This window comes from Schistocerca piceifrons, unplaced genomic scaffold, assembly GCF_021461385.2.
Source record: "Schistocerca piceifrons isolate TAMUIC-IGC-003096 unplaced genomic scaffold, iqSchPice1.1 HiC_scaffold_913, whole genome shotgun sequence".
Classification (NCBI taxonomy): domain Eukaryota; kingdom Metazoa; phylum Arthropoda; class Insecta; order Orthoptera; family Acrididae; genus Schistocerca; species Schistocerca piceifrons.
The window spans coordinates 3,026,706-3,044,420 of record NW_025729183.1 but is presented as its reverse complement, the minus strand read 5'-3'; positions in this window follow the sequence as shown (position 1 = coordinate 3,044,420).

The following is a 17,715-nucleotide window of genomic DNA, read 5'->3' as shown; positions in this document are numbered from 1 at the left end:
CGACGCGCCCACAGTCTCGGTCCGAAGCGTCCCGGTCCCGTGGAACGGTACTGCGAAGTACCTGGGCGTCACACTGGACCGGCACCTCACCTGGAGGCCACACGTGGAGAGCATCAGGGGCAAAGCACTGGGTAGACTAAGACTCCTCTACCCACTGCTAAACCCCACTACGACGCTGCCTACCTGCGTCGGCCTCACGCTATATAAGTCCGTAATTCGACGTCTCCTCGAATACGCGGCGGTAGTGTGGGGCAACACGGCGCAAACTAACCTGGAGCGGCTGCAAAAACTGCAGAACAGGGCTCTCAGGTTAGCTCTTCACCTCCCAAGGGACTTCCCGACGGAGGACACTCACGTGGTCGCAGACATCGAACCGCTACGCAGGCGGTTCGAAGAAGCGGCCACAAACTTCTACATCAAAGCGGGTACATCCACCAACCCGCTTATAAGGAACCTGGGACAACGTCCACACTGGCGACACACACTCCGCTGGCCGGACCTGCTGAGACGGCCAGCAGACGTTGCCGCCTTCCCAGACTAGAAGACATTGCTACTGACAAGTAGCGCTTAGCCACACCTGCTGCGAAAAAAAAAAAAAAAAAAAAAAAAAAAAAAAAAAAAAAAAAAAACCCGCAGCAAGCATCAATTATCAAATTGCCCACGAAGCAGGGCAGCATAGACACCCAAAAGCTTCTCTCTAAGAAAAACCTGGAGGGACACTGATGTCCCACTTGTTGAAGGAAGGGTAGAGCGATTCTACCAGAACTTCACCCACACACCAGTAGTGTCAACCTGGAGGACACTACACCATGATGCGACAGCCGATTCTCTGCTCTGCTGTGCTGTGCTTTGCTTGCGTGCTTGCCGTCCCGCTCGCTCTCGCTCTCGCTCTCGCTGTGTGTTGGGCGCGTCGTCGAAATGGCAGATCAGGCGGCTACGAACGAGACTGCTGCGGCACCCGCCGCCACCGGCACTACGAAGAAGGCCAAGTCTGCGTCGTCTGCGAAGAAGCCGCGCGCCAAGCCTGCGCACCCGCGCACCTCTGAGATGGTGACGGCCGCCATCAAGAGTCTGAAGGAGCGCGGCGGGTCGTCGCTGCAGGCGATCAAGAAGTACATTGCCGCGCACTACAAGCTGGACGCGGAGAAGCTGGCGCCGTTTATCAAGAAGTACCTCAAGTCGGCCGTCGTGGCGGGCGAGCTGGTGCAGACGAAGGGGAAGGGCGCGTCCGGCTCGTTCAAGCTTGCCGGCGCCGGCGGCGGGGGGGCGGCCGAGGGCGGCAAGGCTCGTGCTGGCGGTGCCAAGAAGAAGCGCGCCGCTCCGGCCAGCAAGGAGAAGAAGGGCGCCCGTGCGGCCGGCGCAAAGAAGGCTGGTGGCGTGAAGGCGGCGACCGGTCGGAAGGCGGGCGCCGCCAAGAAGGCGTCTGCGGCGTCGGCCGCTCCCGCGGGTGCGAAGAAGGCGGCTGCGGCCAAGCCGGCCAAGGCCAAGTCGCCGTCGAAGGCGAAGAAGGCCGCCAAGGTTCCGACGAAGAAGCCGAAGGCGCCGCGCCCGAAGAAGGCGACGACGCCGTCTAAGGCGAAGGCTTCGCCCAAGAAGAAGAAGTAGAGTAGAGTAGAGGAGAAAGAGGATGGGAAAGGAAGGGTTTGGCGCTTGACTCCGTCGTCCCCAGCCCCCGTCGTCGTCTAGTGGCGCGCAAGAGACGCGCGGCCCAAAACGGCCCTTCTCAGGGCCATCAAAGCACGTCGGGGAAGGTTTTGATTGTCGTGTTGCGGTGTGGGTGTGTGTCTGTCTGTCTGGCGTTTTCTGTATGCCCGTGGGGATGCTGTTTGCGTGCCGTGGTGGTTGGATTGCGGGGGTCGGTGGCGGGTGTGGGCGGCGGTAGCGGTAAGCGGTGTTGTTGTCGTGGTTGATTGTCGCCGTGTTTTTGGCGGCGGCCGACGGTTGGTTTTCTGTCACGTTGTTTTTTTGAATACGTTGGTTGGCTTGCCTGCGTTCGTTCTTCTCGGATGTCTGTCTTGTCTAGTCGTGTCTGGTCTTTGTTTGTTTCTTTGTGTGTGTGTGTTATGTTTTGCAACGGGGGGCACGTTGAGATGAGATGTCGGCGGGGATTTCGGTGGCGCGCCTGCCTGGCCGTTGGCCGTCGGAGTGGAGTGCGGGTTGTGTTTTCGAAACGAAAGCGGCGGCCGGCCGGCCAGCCACCCGTGCGGTGTGACGTCGGCCGTTGGGTATTGTGCGCTTTGAGCGCCGGGGAGGGATGATGTGTGATTGTTGCGCGCTGCTAAGCAGGCAGGCAGAGTGAGCGGGTGTGGCGGACGGACGGGAAGTGGTGGTTTTTGTTTTGGGTTGTGGGGCGAGAGGCAGGCGACCGACAAAGTTTGCTCGCGACGGAGAGATGTTAGTGGCCCTGAAAAGGGCCGTTTTTGTTTGTGCGGTGCGGTGCCGCGGCGCGGTTTAGGCGCGCTCGCCGCGGATGCGGCGCGCGAGCTGGATGTCCTTGGGCATGATGGTGACGCGCTTGGCGTGGATTGCGCACAGGTTGGTGTCTTCGAAGAGGCCGACGAGGTAGGCCTCGCTGGCCTCCTGCAGGGCCATGACTGCGGAGCTCTGGAAGCGCAGGTCGGTCTTGAAGTCCTGGGCGATCTCGCGCACTAGGCGCTGGAATGGCAGCTTGCGGATGAGCAGCTCTGTGCTCTTCTGGTAGCGCCTGATTTCTCGCAGGGCGACGGTGCCCGGCCTGTAGCGGTGGGGCTTCTTGACGCCTCCGGTGGCGGGCGCGCTCTTCCTCGCCGCCTTGGTGGCGAGCTGTTTGCGCGGCGCCTTTCCGCCGGTGGACTTGCGGGCCGTTTGCTTTGTGCGGGCCATAGCGGTAGCGGAGCGGCGTGCGTGGAGGTTAGGTGCGGCGCGGCGTCCGGTGCTGCCTTGTCAACGGGCCCGCGCGCCTCCGTGCTGCGCTTATATGCCCTCGGTTGCGCGTGGTGGGGGGAGGGCGGGCCAGAGTCTATATAGGGGGGCGGCGGGCGCGCTGGGCGCAGACCGTAGCCGACTCGCCAGCCGCTGCAGCTGCTGTTTGTGCACGTTTTGCTTTGCCCGAGGAAGGATGACAGGCCGCGGCAAGGGAGGAAAGGGGCTCGGCAAGGGTGGCGCCAAGCGGCACCGCAAGGTGTTGCGCGACAACATCCAGGGCATCACGAAGCCCGCCATCCGCCGCCTGGCTCGCAGGGGCGGCGTGAAGCGCATCTCTGGTCTGATCTACGAGGAGACCCGCGGGGTGCTGAAGGTGTTCCTGGAGAACGTGATCCGCGACGCGGTGACGTACACTGAGCACGCCAAGCGCAAGACTGTGACGGCCATGGACGTGGTGTACGCCCTGAAGAGGCAGGGGCGCACCCTGTACGGTTTCGGCGGTTAGGCTGCGTCGCAGCGGGCGCTGGCCTTCCCGCGGCCGTGCTTGTGGGTGGGAGAGACTAGAAAACGGCCCTTTTCAGGGCCACCACACTGTTCGGAAGTTGAAAAGTGCGAAAGAGTCTGTGTTGTTGCTGCGTGTGTGCGCTGTGTTGTTTGTTTGTTTGTTTCTTTCTTTCCGTTTGAGCGACGTGATGTGACTGGGAGGGGAGAAGGAAAGGAAGCGTGTCATGTGGCTGGCTGTGTGTGTGAGAGTGGAGCTGCTTCGTTTGTGTTTGTTATTGTGTGTCTTTGTATCGATCGCGATGGAGATGGCGGGCTGTGTGTTGTTGTGCGAGAGGCGGTGATTATTTGCTTGCGTGGTTTGGCTCTGTGTGTTTGCGGCGGCGTTGGGGTTTCCGAGGCAAGGCGTGTGGGCGTAGGCGGCCGGATCAGCTGTTTCGTTCGTGTCGACGGCCGTTGCGCGCGGGAGCGGAGGGCGGTGTGTCGACACGCCTCCCTTTTAACAATGGTCATTATTGCTGCCGTTGTCGTTTGGAAGGCGACTGCGACCGTGCAAAATGTGTGTGTGTGTTGGGCCACACGGGCTGTGTGGACGACAAGATGGCGGACGTGCGCCGGCGGCGGCTGTGCTGTGAAAGTGCAAAGTTAAAACAAAACAAGGACGACTGAAATTTTGCTTTGGACGTAGGTTTGTGTGGTGGCCCTGAAAAGGGCCGATTGTTGTGGGCCGGGCCGAGCCGAGCCGGCAAAGCGCGTTGCGCGCAGGGGAGCACGCGGCGCTGCGATTGCCTGGCCTCCTTTAGGCCTTCTTCTCGGTCTTCTTTGGCAGCAGGACGGCCTGGATGTTGGGCAGGACACCACCCTGTGCGATGGTGACGCCCGACAGGAGCTTGTTGAGCTCCTCGTCGTTGCGGATGGCAAGCTGCAGGTGGCGCGGGATGATGCGCGTCTTCTTGTTGTCGCGGGCCGCGTTTCCGGCCAGCTCGAGCACCTCAGCCGCGAGGTACTCCATGACGGCGGCGAGGTAGACGGGCGCCCCGGCGCCGACGCGCTCTGTGTAGTTTCCCATGCGCAGGAGGCGGTGGATTCTGCCGACCGGGAACTGGAGCCCAGCCCTGCTTGAGCGGGACTTTGACTTGCCCTTGACTTTGCCTCCCTTTCCGCGTCCGGACATGGCGATGGGCTAGCGACGGTGCACACGAAACGGAAACGAAAACGACCGGTGCGAGCGGCAGCGAGTCGAGCAGCGGAGTGCGTGCCGGCGCAGCAGCAGCACACTCTAATTTCTTCCTCTGTCTTTAGAGAGAGGATGTTTACTGCGAAGGTTTTTGTCCTATTCGGACATTTCCTTCAATTTTTGGTTAGTTTTTGGATGTGCCTATCTTTTGTTAATTCTGTTCTTTAGAGTATTATGTGTTTCTCTTCTGTCACTCTAGTGGTGACGGCTTTTTTTGTTTTCTATTTATTTATTTATATATTTTTTTTTTTTTTTTTTTTTTTATTTTAAGCTACGAGTAATGCCTTTGGTCTTTTGTATCGGTCTGGTACGTTATTGTACCGACCAAGTGAGTTTATTAAATCGTTTGGCGACCTTTCCGCGTTGGCGTAGAACTGCTCCGCCAGGGTACGGAATCGCGTGTTTAATTTTACAATGTCGGCCGCTATGTGGAGGTCTTCCGTCGGGAAGCGCGGCGGTGTGTGTAGGGCTCTTCTGAGCGCTCTGTTTTGAATTTTTTGTAGCCGTTCTACCGTCGATCTAGCAGCGTAACCCCATACTGGGCACGCATACTCCAGTATCGGTCTAATTAGACTTCGATATACGGCTACTCCTGTGCTCGGGTCAAGGGAACTTGTACTGTTGAGTATTGGGTAAAGGATCTGCATCCTGCCTAGGGCCTTTTTGCGAACCTCCTCGATGTGGCACTTCCAAGTCAGACGCTTGTCTAGTGTCACACCGAGGTACCTCGCAGAGTTTCTCCAGGGGAGGTTTTGGCCCTGCAGGTGCAGCATTTGGTAGGGTCTTCTGGGGGGGCGGCGTTTACCGAGACGTCTAGTCATCAGCATGGCTTGTGTTTTCTCGGAGTTAAGTGAGATTCGCCATTGTTTGGCCCATTCGTCTGTCTTGTTCAGGGCGGTTTGAAGACGTCTCGTGACCAGGTTCCTGTTTGTTGAGCAGGAGAAGAATGCAGTGTCATCAGCATACTGTGCTGTTTGTACGTGTTGTGTGGTTGGTATGTCTGCAGTGTAGAGACTGTACAGGGTTGGTCCAAGAACCGAACCCTGTGGTACCCCTGCATGTATTCTTCTCCTGCTTGACAGTGATGTTTCTACTTTTACGGAGAATGTCCTACCGGAGAGATAGCTTTTTATAAGTTTCACAATCTTTCCGGGGAAGCCCTGGGTGTACATTTTGTGGAGTAGCCCGGTGTGCCAAACAGAATCAAAGGCTTTTGCCACGTCTAGTAAGACTATCCCGCAGTAGCCTTTGCGGTTGAAGCTTTCTGTGGCTGCTTCAACCACCCTCATTATTTGTTGGGGGGCCGAATGATGTGGGCGAAACCCAAACTGGAATTTGGGCAGGATTTGCTCTCTACTGATGTGATCCTGTATCGGTACTAAGAGGAGGCGCTCATATAGTTTACTGAGGGTAGGCAGTAGACTAATTGGTCTGTAGTGTTGCGGGAACACCGGGTCTTTTCCAGGTTTTGCGATCGAGACTACTTCAGCGTGTTTCCACTGTGTCGGGAATTTTAGCGATCGCGTAATTTCGTTAAGTATATCTGTTAAGTGTGTTATTGCCATGGGCGGGATATGTTTTAATAGTTCGTTGGTGAGCTGGTCGTGGCCTGGTGCCTTTTTTGTTGGCAGCGATTTGATGACACTCGCCACGTCTTCGGAACTGAAGATCGCAGCCGGGGTGGGGGTGCTTTATGGGCTCGGGTGCGGCGGCCGGTTGCGCGCGCGCCCCATTGGTCGGCGGCCGCAACAGGGCGAGCTGGTAAAGGTGCGGCGGCGGCTGGCGGCGGGTGCCACTGTGTGGGGAGACGCTGACTAGAGCGGAGCGCTTGCTACTGGTGTTGGTGCTGCCGTACGTTCGTTCGAGATGCCGCCCAAGACTAGCGGGAAGGCCGCCAAGAAGGCTGGCAAGGCGCAGAAGAACATTTCGAAGGGCGACAAGAAGAAGAAGCGCAAGAGGAAGGAGAGCTATGCCATCTACATCTACAAGGTGCTGAAGCAGGTGCACCCTGACACGGGCATCTCGTCGAAGGCGATGAGCATCATGAACAGCTTCGTGAACGACATTTTCGAGCGCATTGCGGCCGAGGCTTCTCGCCTGGCGCACTACAACAAGCGCTCGACCATCACGTCCCGCGAGATCCAGACCGCTGTGCGGCTGTTGCTGCCTGGCGAGCTGGCCAAGCACGCCGTGAGCGAGGGCACGAAGGCGGTGACCAAGTACACGAGCTCCAAGTAAGGAGGTGGCTCTGGAATGGAAGGAAGGAAGGATGGAGAAGGCTCCTCCGTTGCGAGAGCGGCAAAACGGCCCTTTTCAGGGCCACCAACTTGCCTTTTGCGGGAAGGGCGGAATTGTTGTTGTTGTTTGTGTGGACGGCTGTGATGTGTGTGTGTGCATTTTGATTGTGGGTGGGGGGGCGCGTCAAAGGGTGTTGCGGGGTACGGCCACGAGGTTGGTCGCCGTGGCGTGGTTTTTTGACCCATTGGTGTTGGTGTGTGTGTGTGTGTTACCTGTCTGCGAGGGGGGACAGTGCGATCGCCGACTTTTTTTGTCACCGTAACGACGGCCGTTTGCGGGTTTGTTTTTGCACATCCATACATGGCGAGGGTGAAATGTGAAATGTTTTTATTTGTTTTGTTTTTTTTTTTTTTTTGTTTTTTTGCCGCCCACTATTCCCTTTGCTGTACGCCGAGTTTTGACAATGGTGCGACGTAACTGCAGCGTGGAGGTGTGTGAGTGACGTTGAAATGAACGTGCCACTAAGACGCATTGTTGTTGTATTGTACTGTACGTGTACGGCGACACGCACGATGATGTACCATTCGACTCTGATTTTTGATAGCCGTGTCTGACTGATTGCGTACGACGCACGCACACCGATGTCGTCATTCAAGATGCACGCGTGTCCAGTGCAGTACAGTAAGCGCGACGCTAGACGGCGGCGGCGGTCGTTTTTGGCGAATGTCTGTACACGTGTTTGTCTGTGTCCATCCGGTGTGTATGTATTTGTTTGTTTGGAAGTGTTTTGTGTGTCGGTGACGTGGTCCGATCCGTCGCCCCCTGAGTAACTGTCGATCGGCGCGATAGACCGGCGTCACGCAACTGAACCGAAGTCTTGGGCACACCCGTCATACTGTTGTACGCCGTCGCGCTGAGAACGGTAACGAAAGGTTGACTTTGATCGGTCGAATGTCTGGGCAGAACGTGAGGAATGAGGCAAGAGTGCAGGAGGAAAGGACAGAGGGAGAGGGGGGGGCAAAAGAGAGAGGAAGGGAAAAAGGGAGAAACGCATTCGCAGAGCAACGGAACGTTCCCGTGTCGGAGGCGTATTGGAGCCGCACTGAAATGCGTTTAACGGCGGCGCGGCTGCAAGTGTCTGCCGTGGTGAACGTTACCTTTGACGGCTGCATTGGGCTTTGCTTTTGCTTTCGCTTTCGCTTTCCCGGGTGTACGTAACGTTTGTTGATATGGTTCTGAGGAAGAGTGTATGACAGTGCCGTGCCGTCCATGTTCGTGTGCCCTCCCATTGTGTGTATGCTATTGTCTGTGTACTTGAATGATGTATGTAGGTGTTGGTGGACATGTTTTACCAGTGGGGGGAAATGGATCGTCGATAGTTGCCGTCACTCTGTCACGGTCGAGATGACGCCACCCTCCGTACAGAAAGGTGTCGAGAAAGTGTGTGTGTGTGTGTGTGTGTGTGTGTGTTTAGCGATTTGCGTCCGTGAATTGGCAGTGTTTGGAGGTGGGCTTGCCCTGCATGTGGCCCGGAAGGCTGTTCGTTTGGCTGGCGGTAGTGTTGTGTGGACAGGGGAGGGGCATGCGTAACGCTGCTGGCATGGCATTTCGGGAGATGGGAGGGGGCAAACGAGGAAACGAGGAGCGGCGGCCAAAGACACGGGGAGGGGCGCGGTGTGGGTGGCTTGCGCCTGTGCTCGGCGTTGTGGTTTGTGCAAAAGAGGAGGAGAAAAACAATGAGTTGCCAGGGAGGGGAGCGGTGTTGTGTTGTGGTTGTCGTGGTGTAGCCGCAGACGCGGCTGTCAGTGAACGTGGCGAGACGGACGGATGCGCGGAGGGGCGGGGGCGGGGGCGGGGGCGGGGGCGGGGCATTTCGCCGGTGCCGTGCCATGCCTGAAAGCCGCGTGGTCGCCGTGTTGTTGGTGGCGTGGGGGCGAGGAGAGTACCGTACGGGTGTGCTTGTGCGCCGGAAATGGCACACTGCGGCTGCCCGTCTTGGAGGCTGATGGCTGTGGTGTGGAAATGGGGCGCGGTGATGTTGAAGCAGTTGAAGAACAGAAAAGAAACCAAAAAAAAAACGGAAGGGGGGAGGCATGGCGTGATGCGGCGGTGGTGGTGAGAGCGGGAAAAAGAAAACAAAAAAAAAAGAAGGAAAAAAAGAAAGAACAAGAAACAAAAAAGAAAACAAAAAGTCTATCAATATTGAAATGTAAATGGAAATGGACCCAGGTATAACCTCCCCGCACAAATAGGCAGAGAGACCGATGATAATAAAAATGTGCCAGAATGTTAAGGTCCCTACAAAAGAAACCCAACGATAATATTAATGAAAGAATGAACCGTATGTAACATTGCAACAGACATAATGAAACCTGATGAATTGTATAAGGGCAGCAGCGTTGACCTTTGGCCTTGTATTCAGAATAAAAAGAGCCAAAGATCGTTACCCCAATGAAAAAGACACACGAAAGAAACAAAAAATTGCATTTATATCTGCTCCTCAATTGTAGATACCCCCCCTTACACAGCTGTGTGCAATGAATGAGTGCTGGCTGGTAATTAATTGCACTCCTTGGAGGGAAATGCCATAGGAAGTAGTCTTTAAAAAGTGAATGTTTTTCGTTAAAAGAAAAAAGTTACTTTAGAAAAAAGTAATAGTGGGGCTTGTGTTGTTGAACAAAATAAGTACAATTAACACACGTTATCAGATTTGCGCAATGCAGCTTCACACTACCTTTTTATTGCAACACAATATACTGTACATCGTCCCGAACCGTGACCAGAGTCGCGAGACGAGCAGAGCACGCCGCCGACTCCCGCTCAGTACAACCGTCCACCCGCTACTACTGTCGACTGACTACTACCTCTCCCGACTCGCGCTACAATAAATATATATAACAACTGTTCCTGGCGACTCGCTGCGTGCCACTACTGTCGTCTGGCGCGGTCCAAGCGCCGACCAGCAACGATAAATAACCCTCTGGTCAGACGGAGATGCTGTCATGCCTCGCCATCGCTCTGGTAATGAATACATACGTGTTGCAGCGTGCGTACCACCGGAACACGCAGTGGCGGAGCCCAAAGACTGTGTTGTCGAGGTCGAGTGCGTGCGGGAAGAGAGGCAGCGTCGGCACGGAGATGCAAGCGAGCGAGACGCACGGGGGCTGCGGCGTGGCGCGTTTGCGGTCGGCGCCTTTGGTGGCAACGGCCGGGACAAGCAGCGGTGTATGGTGTGGTGCGGGGCGGACAGGGGCGGCGGTGGACGGGGAGGAGGCGGCGCGACGACGGCATGGGGGCGAAAACGGGACGGGGGACGGCGGATGTTGAGAGGCGTCACGCGCGGACAGGACACAGACACAGAGACACACAGATTGGAAAGGGAGGGTGCGCGGTAGTAGTTGGGAATGTGCGTACCGTGCGGGATGGGAGTGGGCGAGGAACACGGTCGTGGCCCCTGTTTTGGGTGCGTGTGATGACGTCGGTGTGTTGTGGGAAGGGAAGGGAAGGGAGAATATGCTGTGGCGGCGGCGCGTAATGGGCGTAGGCCGAAAAGAGAAAGGAACGTGGGCAGTGTGTTGGCAAGCGTCGGTTCGACTGCGACGTTGTGATGGGCAGGGCAGGGCAGGGCAAGGTAATGGTGGTAGGAGTAGGCGTGTGGGCGCAAAAAAAAAAAAAATCTGCTGCTGCAGGCGGTGCCGTAACCGCCATGGCGGGAAGGAGAGAGGGCCTAAGAAAGAAAGAAAGAAAGAAAGAAGAAGAAAAAAAAAAAAGGAAGGGGGGGGGCGAAAGTGGAGAGGCGGTGGTGTTGAGAAGGGCGGGGGCGGAAGGAAGGCAGGAAGGACAAGAGGCGAGGCGACGGCTTGCTTTGTGTATCGGTCGGTCTCTGGCCATGCTTCGTTTTCTGCAGCAGGGTCGGTGCGCGGCGTGGCTCGCGGCAGTGGGAACGCCTGGCGGCTGGACGGCCAGCAATGCGGTTGGATGGGCGGCCACAGCACCGCACCTGTGCCCGAGGAGGAGACGCTGGCGGCGGGCCCTGAGGTGAGGCCGGCTCGGCTCGGCTGGGGCTGTGGATGTGTAGGTGTGCGCCGCTGCTGCAACAACGAGTAAAACGCGAGAAGAAGGGATGGCGGTAGAGAGAAAAAAAGGTCGGCACGGCCATTGCGCGATGTGGCGTGTTGTGTTGATGCGCAGGCAGACGCGTACAGAGAGACGAGCCCGGTCTGCAGCAGGGTGTGGCCGTGCCGAGTGCAGAGCAGCGGCGGCTCGGTTCGGTTCGGCCCGGCCCGGCGGGCCGCGCTGTTGTCGGCGGACGTGAGCGCCCCCTGGCGGGTGGCCGGAGGCGGCGCGGCGTGTTGGACGTGTGGCTGGTGGCAGTGCACAATTTGCGAGTGGCTGGCGGTGTGGTGTGGCGGTTGGCGCGTCGGGCGGCGGAGAGAGAGAGGAGAGGTAAGGTATGTGTTGCGGGCGCCCTTTTGCTGCGCTGCGTCGTTGCGTGCCGTACAGGGCGGGCGCTTGTCGACTGTGTGGGCGGTGTGGTGAATTGGCGTGAAACGGCTGCCGAGAGGTGTGGTAGCGAGCCGGTCGGTGTCAGTGCGAAGGGGAATGTGCGTGCGTTTGGCGTGAGAGTGGGAATTAGTGGGGCCGGCTGTTGTGTTGGTTCCTTGTGTCTTGTGTCGTGTAGGTAGCTTGATGGCAACGTGGAAGGACGCCGGTTTCGTTTCGAGCCTTGCGTGTGGTTGTCGACGTTGACTGGTTGGCGTGTGCATGTGTGGGTCGCGAGTGCGTTTTTGGCTGGCTGTGTGTGTGTTGGGGGGAGGCGGTGGTGAAAGTGCAGTCGTTGCCACGGGCGTCGTCGGGTGGGGCTGGGGCTGTGCGTCGTGGCGGAAAGGTGGTAGGTTGCGGGAAGCGAGCCCGTCGTTGACGGTGTCGCGTGAGTTGTGAATCGAGTGGGGCGCGGGGCGCGGGACAGGAGCAGCGTGCCGCTGCGTCGTGGTCGTCAGCAGAGGCTGTGCGTGTGCTTGTTCGTTTTGTGGGCGGTTCGTGCGAGGCGTTTTTGTTTTGTGTTGCCCTAGTTGTTAGTTTATTTTGTTTGTGTTTTGGTTGTTGTTTGTTATTTTGAGACGACGACTGGTTGGTGGCGTGCGCGCGAAGTGGCGGTGTGCGCTTCCCGTGTCGTTTGTGTTTTAATTTTTTTTTTATTTTTGTGTGTTTTTGCACTGGGCCCCGGGGGTGGGTGCGTGCGTGTCGATTGCCGGCTGGCGAAAGGTGCGCCATCGGCGGGGTGGGTCGCCGGCACAAGTAGAGGCGGCGGCGTTGTTGCTGTTGTTTGTTTTGTTCGGCTGTGTCGGCGAGCTGTGTTGCGGTGCGTGTGAATGGTGGTGCAAAAGTGCTGGCGTTGGGGCTGCGACTGCGACGGCGGCGAGCCGCGGGCGCGCATGATAGTGATGTTGTGTACGGTAGTGGTGGTGTTGTAGCACGACGTGCATCCGGGCCGGCGCGGAAAGCGCAGTTGCGGGCGGTTGCCCTTCGGTGCCAGCCATGTCGCGTGAGCGGCGGGTTGCTCTGGTGTCGACACGTGGTGCTCTGGGTTGTTGTGTGGTGCCCTTTGGCCGGTGGGGGTGGTTCGCGTGTGTCTCGTTCGCGCTCGGTATCTGGTCGTGGTCGTGCTGCTCCCCGTCTGTACGTTTTGTTTGTTTGTTTGTTTGTTTGCGGCGTGCCTGCCGACGTCGTCCCGTCGCGACCTTTCAACCGAAAGTAGTGTGGCGCCCGAAGGTGAACGAACGTAACCCTGACCTCGGCGCTTTACGCTGAGCCGAGCGGAACCGAACCGAACCTAACCTGTGGTGTGGTGAGGTGAGGTCAGCTCAGCCTGAGCCCCTAACGTCTACGTAAGGTAAGCTGTCCGGCTCACGCCTCACGTTTGAACGCTTTCTTAACCTACGTTTGACGCTTCTTCTTAACCTAGCACTGACCCCTTAACCTAACCTAACGTGTAACCTAACCTAACGTCTGACGACTGACGTGTTTGAATGCTTAACCTAAGTTTGGACGCTTAACCTAACCCAAGTCCCCTTAACCTAACCCACGTCCACCTAACCTAACCTACCCTAGACGTGTAAAAACGTAATGTGTAACGCGTAACGTGTAAGGTCGGCTGTCGTGTGTGCTGACGGCAGATTGGGTTGGTCTGTAGATTCGGATTGCGGTTTGCCTCGGGCGAGGGGTTGGGTCGGAAGCGGCGAGGGGCGGCGGTGCCTGTTGCGCAGGCGGCGTCCGTTTGCGGCGGGCAATTGTTGAGAAACGGCTGTGAATGTTGGCGGGCGAGAGGAGGAGGACGGCGCGCGATGTGGCCCGACGGCTGCGGGCCGATCGGGAAACGGCGGGAGGGCGACGGAAGGCGATGGGGCGGCGGAGGCGCGTTTGCACGGCCGTCATCGCCGCACGCCTCGGCTTGTGTGGCTGTGGCGCCGGCCGCGCTGGCCGGGCTGCCGCGGCGACGGTGTGGGAGTTTTGCCGAAGGTTTGGCCATTGTGGCGGGTCGTCGGCTGGGGCTGTGGGGGCGGCATTTGGGCGGGGGCGGCGATTCTCGGCGGGCCGACCCAGGCTGTAGCGCGCGGTAGCTGCAGTTTGGCCGTGGTTTGCGGCGCTGCCGCGGCGACTGGTTGGCGACTGTGGTGTGGCTGTGTGTAGCCCCATCCTCGGTGGTTTGAAAGGCGCGGGCGGTTGTGGCGCAGGTTTGGGGCTGCTCCGCACAGGCTGTCGGACGTTGGGCGGTAGCAAGCGCGGGAGGCGCGGCGCGGCGGCGCGCAGAGTGGCGGCCGCTCTCTCGGCCGTCCGCGCCCGCCCGCGACACTGGCTGGGCCTTGTGATTCTCTGCTCTGCTGTGCTGTGCTTTGCTTGCGTGCCTGCCGTCCCGCTCGCTCTCGCTCTCGCTCTCGCTGTGTGTTGGGCGCGTCGTCGAAATGGCAGATCAGGCGGCTACGAACGAGACTGCTGCGGCACCCGCCGCCACCGGCACTACGAAGAAGGCCAAGTCTGCGTCGTCTGCGAAGAAGCCGCGCGCCAAGCCTGCGCACCCGCGCACCTCTGAGATGGTGACGGCCGCCATCAAGAGTCTGAAGGAGCGCGGCGGGTCGTCGCTGCAGGTGATCAAGAAGTACATTGCCGCGCACTACAAGCTGGACGCGGAGAAGCTGGCGCCGTTTATCAAGAAGTACCTCAAGTCGGCCGTCGTGGCGGGCGAGCTGGTGCAGACGAAGGGGAAGGGCGCGTCCGGCTCGTTCAAGCTTGCCGGCGCCGGCGGCGGGGGGGCGGCCGAGGGCGGCAAGGCTCGTGCTGGCGGTGCCAAGAAGAAGCGCGCCGCTCCGGCCAGCAAGGAGAAGAAGGGCGCCCGTGCGGCCGGCGCAAAGAAGGCTGGTGGCGTGAAGGCGGCGACCGGTCGGAAGGCGGGCGCCGCCAAGAAGGCGTCTGCGGCGTCGGCCGCTCCCGCGGGTGCGAAGAAGGCGGCTGCGGCCAAGCCGGCCAAGGCCAAGTCGCCGTCGAAGGCGAAGAAGGCCGTCAAGGTTCCGACGAAGAAGCCGAAGGCGCCGCGCCCGAAGAAGGCGACGACGCCGTCTAAGGCGAAGGCTTCGCCCAAGAAGAAGAAGTAGAGTAGAGTAGAGGAGAAAGAGGATGGGAAAGGAAGGGTTTGGCGCTTGACTCCGTCGTCCCCAGCCCCCGTCGTCGTCTAGTGGCGCGCAAGAGACGCGCGGCCCAAAACGGCCCTTCTCAGGGCCATCAAAGCACGTCGGGGAAGGTTTTGATTGTCGTGTTGCGGTGTGGGTGTGTGTCTGTCTGTCTGGCGTTTTCTGTATGCCCGTGGGGATGCTGTTTGCGTGCCGTGGTGGTTGGATTGCGGGGGTCGGTGGCGGGTGTGGGCGGCGGTAGCGGTAAGCGGTGTTGTTGTCGTGGTTGATTGTCGCCGTGTTTTTGGCGGCGGCCGACGGTTGGTTTTCTGTCACGTTGTTTTTTTGAATACGTTGGTTGGCTTGCCTGCGTTCGTTCTTCTCGGATGTCTGTCTTGTCTAGTCGTGTCTGGTCTTTGTTTGTTTCTTTGTGTGTGTGTGTTATGTTTTGCAACGGGGGGCACGTTGAGATGAGATGTCGGCGGGGATTTCGGTGGCGCGCCTGCCTGGCCGTTGGCCGTCGGAGTGGAGTGCGGGTTGTGTTTTCGAAACGAAAGCGGCGGCCGGCCGGCCAGCCACCCGTGCGGTGTGACGTCGGCCGTTGGGTATTGTGCGCTTTGAGCGCCGGGGAGGGATGATGTGTGATTGTTGCGCGCTGCTAAGCAGGCAGGCAGAGTGAGCGGGTGTGGCGGACGGACGGGAAGTGGTGGTTTTTGTTTTGGGTTGTGGGGCGAGAGGCAGGCGACCGACAAAGTTTGCTCGCGACGGAGAGATGTTAGTGGCCCTGAAAAGGGCCGTTTTTGTTTGTGCGGTGCGGTGCCGCGGCGCGGTTTAGGCGCGCTCGCCGCGGATGCGGCGCGCGAGCTGGATGTCCTTGGGCATGATGGTGACGCGCTTGGCGTGGATTGCGCACAGGTTGGTGTCTTCGAAGAGGCCGACGAGGTAGGCCTCGCTGGCCTCCTGCAGGGCCATGACTGCGGAGCTCTGGAAGCGCAGGTCGGTCTTGAAGTCCTGGGCGATCTCGCGCACTAGGCGCTGGAATGGCAGCTTGCGGATGAGCAGCTCTGTGCTCTTCTGGTAGCGCCTGATTTCTCGCAGGGCGACGGTGCCCGGCCTGTAGCGGTGGGGCTTCTTGACGCCTCCGGTGGCGGGCGCGCTCTTCCTCGCCGCCTTGGTGGCGAGCTGTTTGCGCGGCGCCTTTCCGCCGGTGGACTTGCGGGCCGTTTGCTTTGTGCGGGCCATAGCGGTAGCGGAGCGGCGTGCGTGGAGGTTAGGTGCGGCGCGGCGTCCGGTGCTGCCTTGACAACGGGCCCGCGCGCGCATTCCTCTCTAATTTCTTCCTCCTATTGGAAGTGTTGCGGGGAAGGTTGTTGTCCCTTGGGGACATTTCCTTCACTTTGACTTGGTGTGTTGGTATATACTGTACTTTTGTGTTGCTGTTTTGGTGAGAGGTGTGTAATTCTCTTTCTTTACTCAGGAGAGTATTGATCTTGGTCTCTTGTATTTGTCATTTCTTTGGTCGTATTGACCTAGTGTATTGATGAGCTGGTTTTGTGCGGTGCCGGCTGTGGCGTAAAACTGTTCTGCCAGGTGTCGGAACCGTGTGTGGAGTGTTTCGATATCCGCGGCAGCATGTAGATCTGCTGTGGGGAATCGTGGAGGTACGTGTAGGGCTCTCCGGAGAGCTCTGTTTTGAATTTTTTGTAGTCGGTCTATCGTCGATCTGGCTGCATAGCCCCATACGGGGCATGCGTATTCCAGTATCGGCCTAATAAGGCTTCTATAGACCGCTACTCCGGTGCTGGGGTCTAGTGAACTGTGTTCATTCAATATAGGATAGAGGACTTGCATCCTCCCAAGGGCTTTCTTGCGGAGTTCCTCGATGTGGCACTTCCAAGTTAGTCGCTTGTCCAGTGTCACACCGAGGTATCTCGCCGTGTTTCTCCAGGGGAGATTTTGCCCTTGTAGCTGCAGCAGTTGGATGGGTCTTCTTAGGGGGCGGCGTTTCCCGATGCGTCTTGTTATCATTAGTGCCTGGGTCTTTTCAGTGTTCAATGAGATGCGCCATTTCTTGGCCCATGAGTCAGTCCTATTTAGTGCTGTTTGCAGTCTCCTCGTTGCCAGGTTCCTGTTCGTGGAGCAGGAGAAGAAAGCGGTGTCGTCTGCATATTGCGCTGTTTGGATGTGCTGCGTTACAGGGATGTCGGCTGTGTAAAGGTTGTACAGGGTAGGACCCAGTACGGACCCTTGGGGCACTCCAGCGCGTATTCTTCTCCTGCTCGACTGTGATCTATCGATCTTAACGGAGAATGTCCTACTGGTTAGATAGCTCTGTATAAGTTTTACTATCGTCCCTGGGAAGCCTTGGGTGTACATTTTGTGCAAGATTCCGGTGTGCCAGACTGAATCAAAAGCCTTGGCGACGTCTAATAAGACAATCCCGCAGTAGCCCTTTCGGTTGAAGCTTTCTGTAGCTGCTTCAACTACCCTCATTATTTGTTGGGGGGCTGAGTGTTGTTGCTGGAAACCGAATTGAAATTTTGGCATAATTTGCTCTCTTCTGATGTGATCTTGAATCGGCGTTAAGAGGAGGCGCTCGTACAGTTTGCTGAGGGTGGGCAGGAGACTAATTGGTCTGTAGTGCTGCGGGAACACCGGGTCTTTCCCTGGTTTTGCGATCGCGACTACTTCTGCGTGTTTCCACTGGGTCGGGAATTTTTGTGATCGCGTAATTTCATTGAAGATATCAGCTAAGTGGGTTATTGCCAGTGGCGGGATATGTTTGAGGAGTTCGTTGGTGAGCTGGTCGTGGCCTGGTGCCTTTTTTATTGGCAGTGACTTGATGGCTCCTGCCACGTCTTCAGGGCTGAAGAGTGGCGTGTATTCATCTTCGTCTTCTGCTGCTAAAAAGGTGGCCAGTTGTCTGCGAACTGTTTCGACGTGTTCCCTGTCCTGTGCCTCTGCTGGCGTGAATTGTTTCTCGAACACGTCGGCTAGCGCGTTTGCTTTGTCTACGGCGCTGAACTGCAGTCCACGTTCGCCGTGCAGAGGCGGCATTTTTGCGCGTCTTTTCGTGAACTGTTTTGTGGCTTGCCATAGACTGTGGTCTTCTAAGTTGAGAGTTGATAGTCTTTCGGACCATTGCTGGTTGCGGTGCTCAGTGAGCGCAAC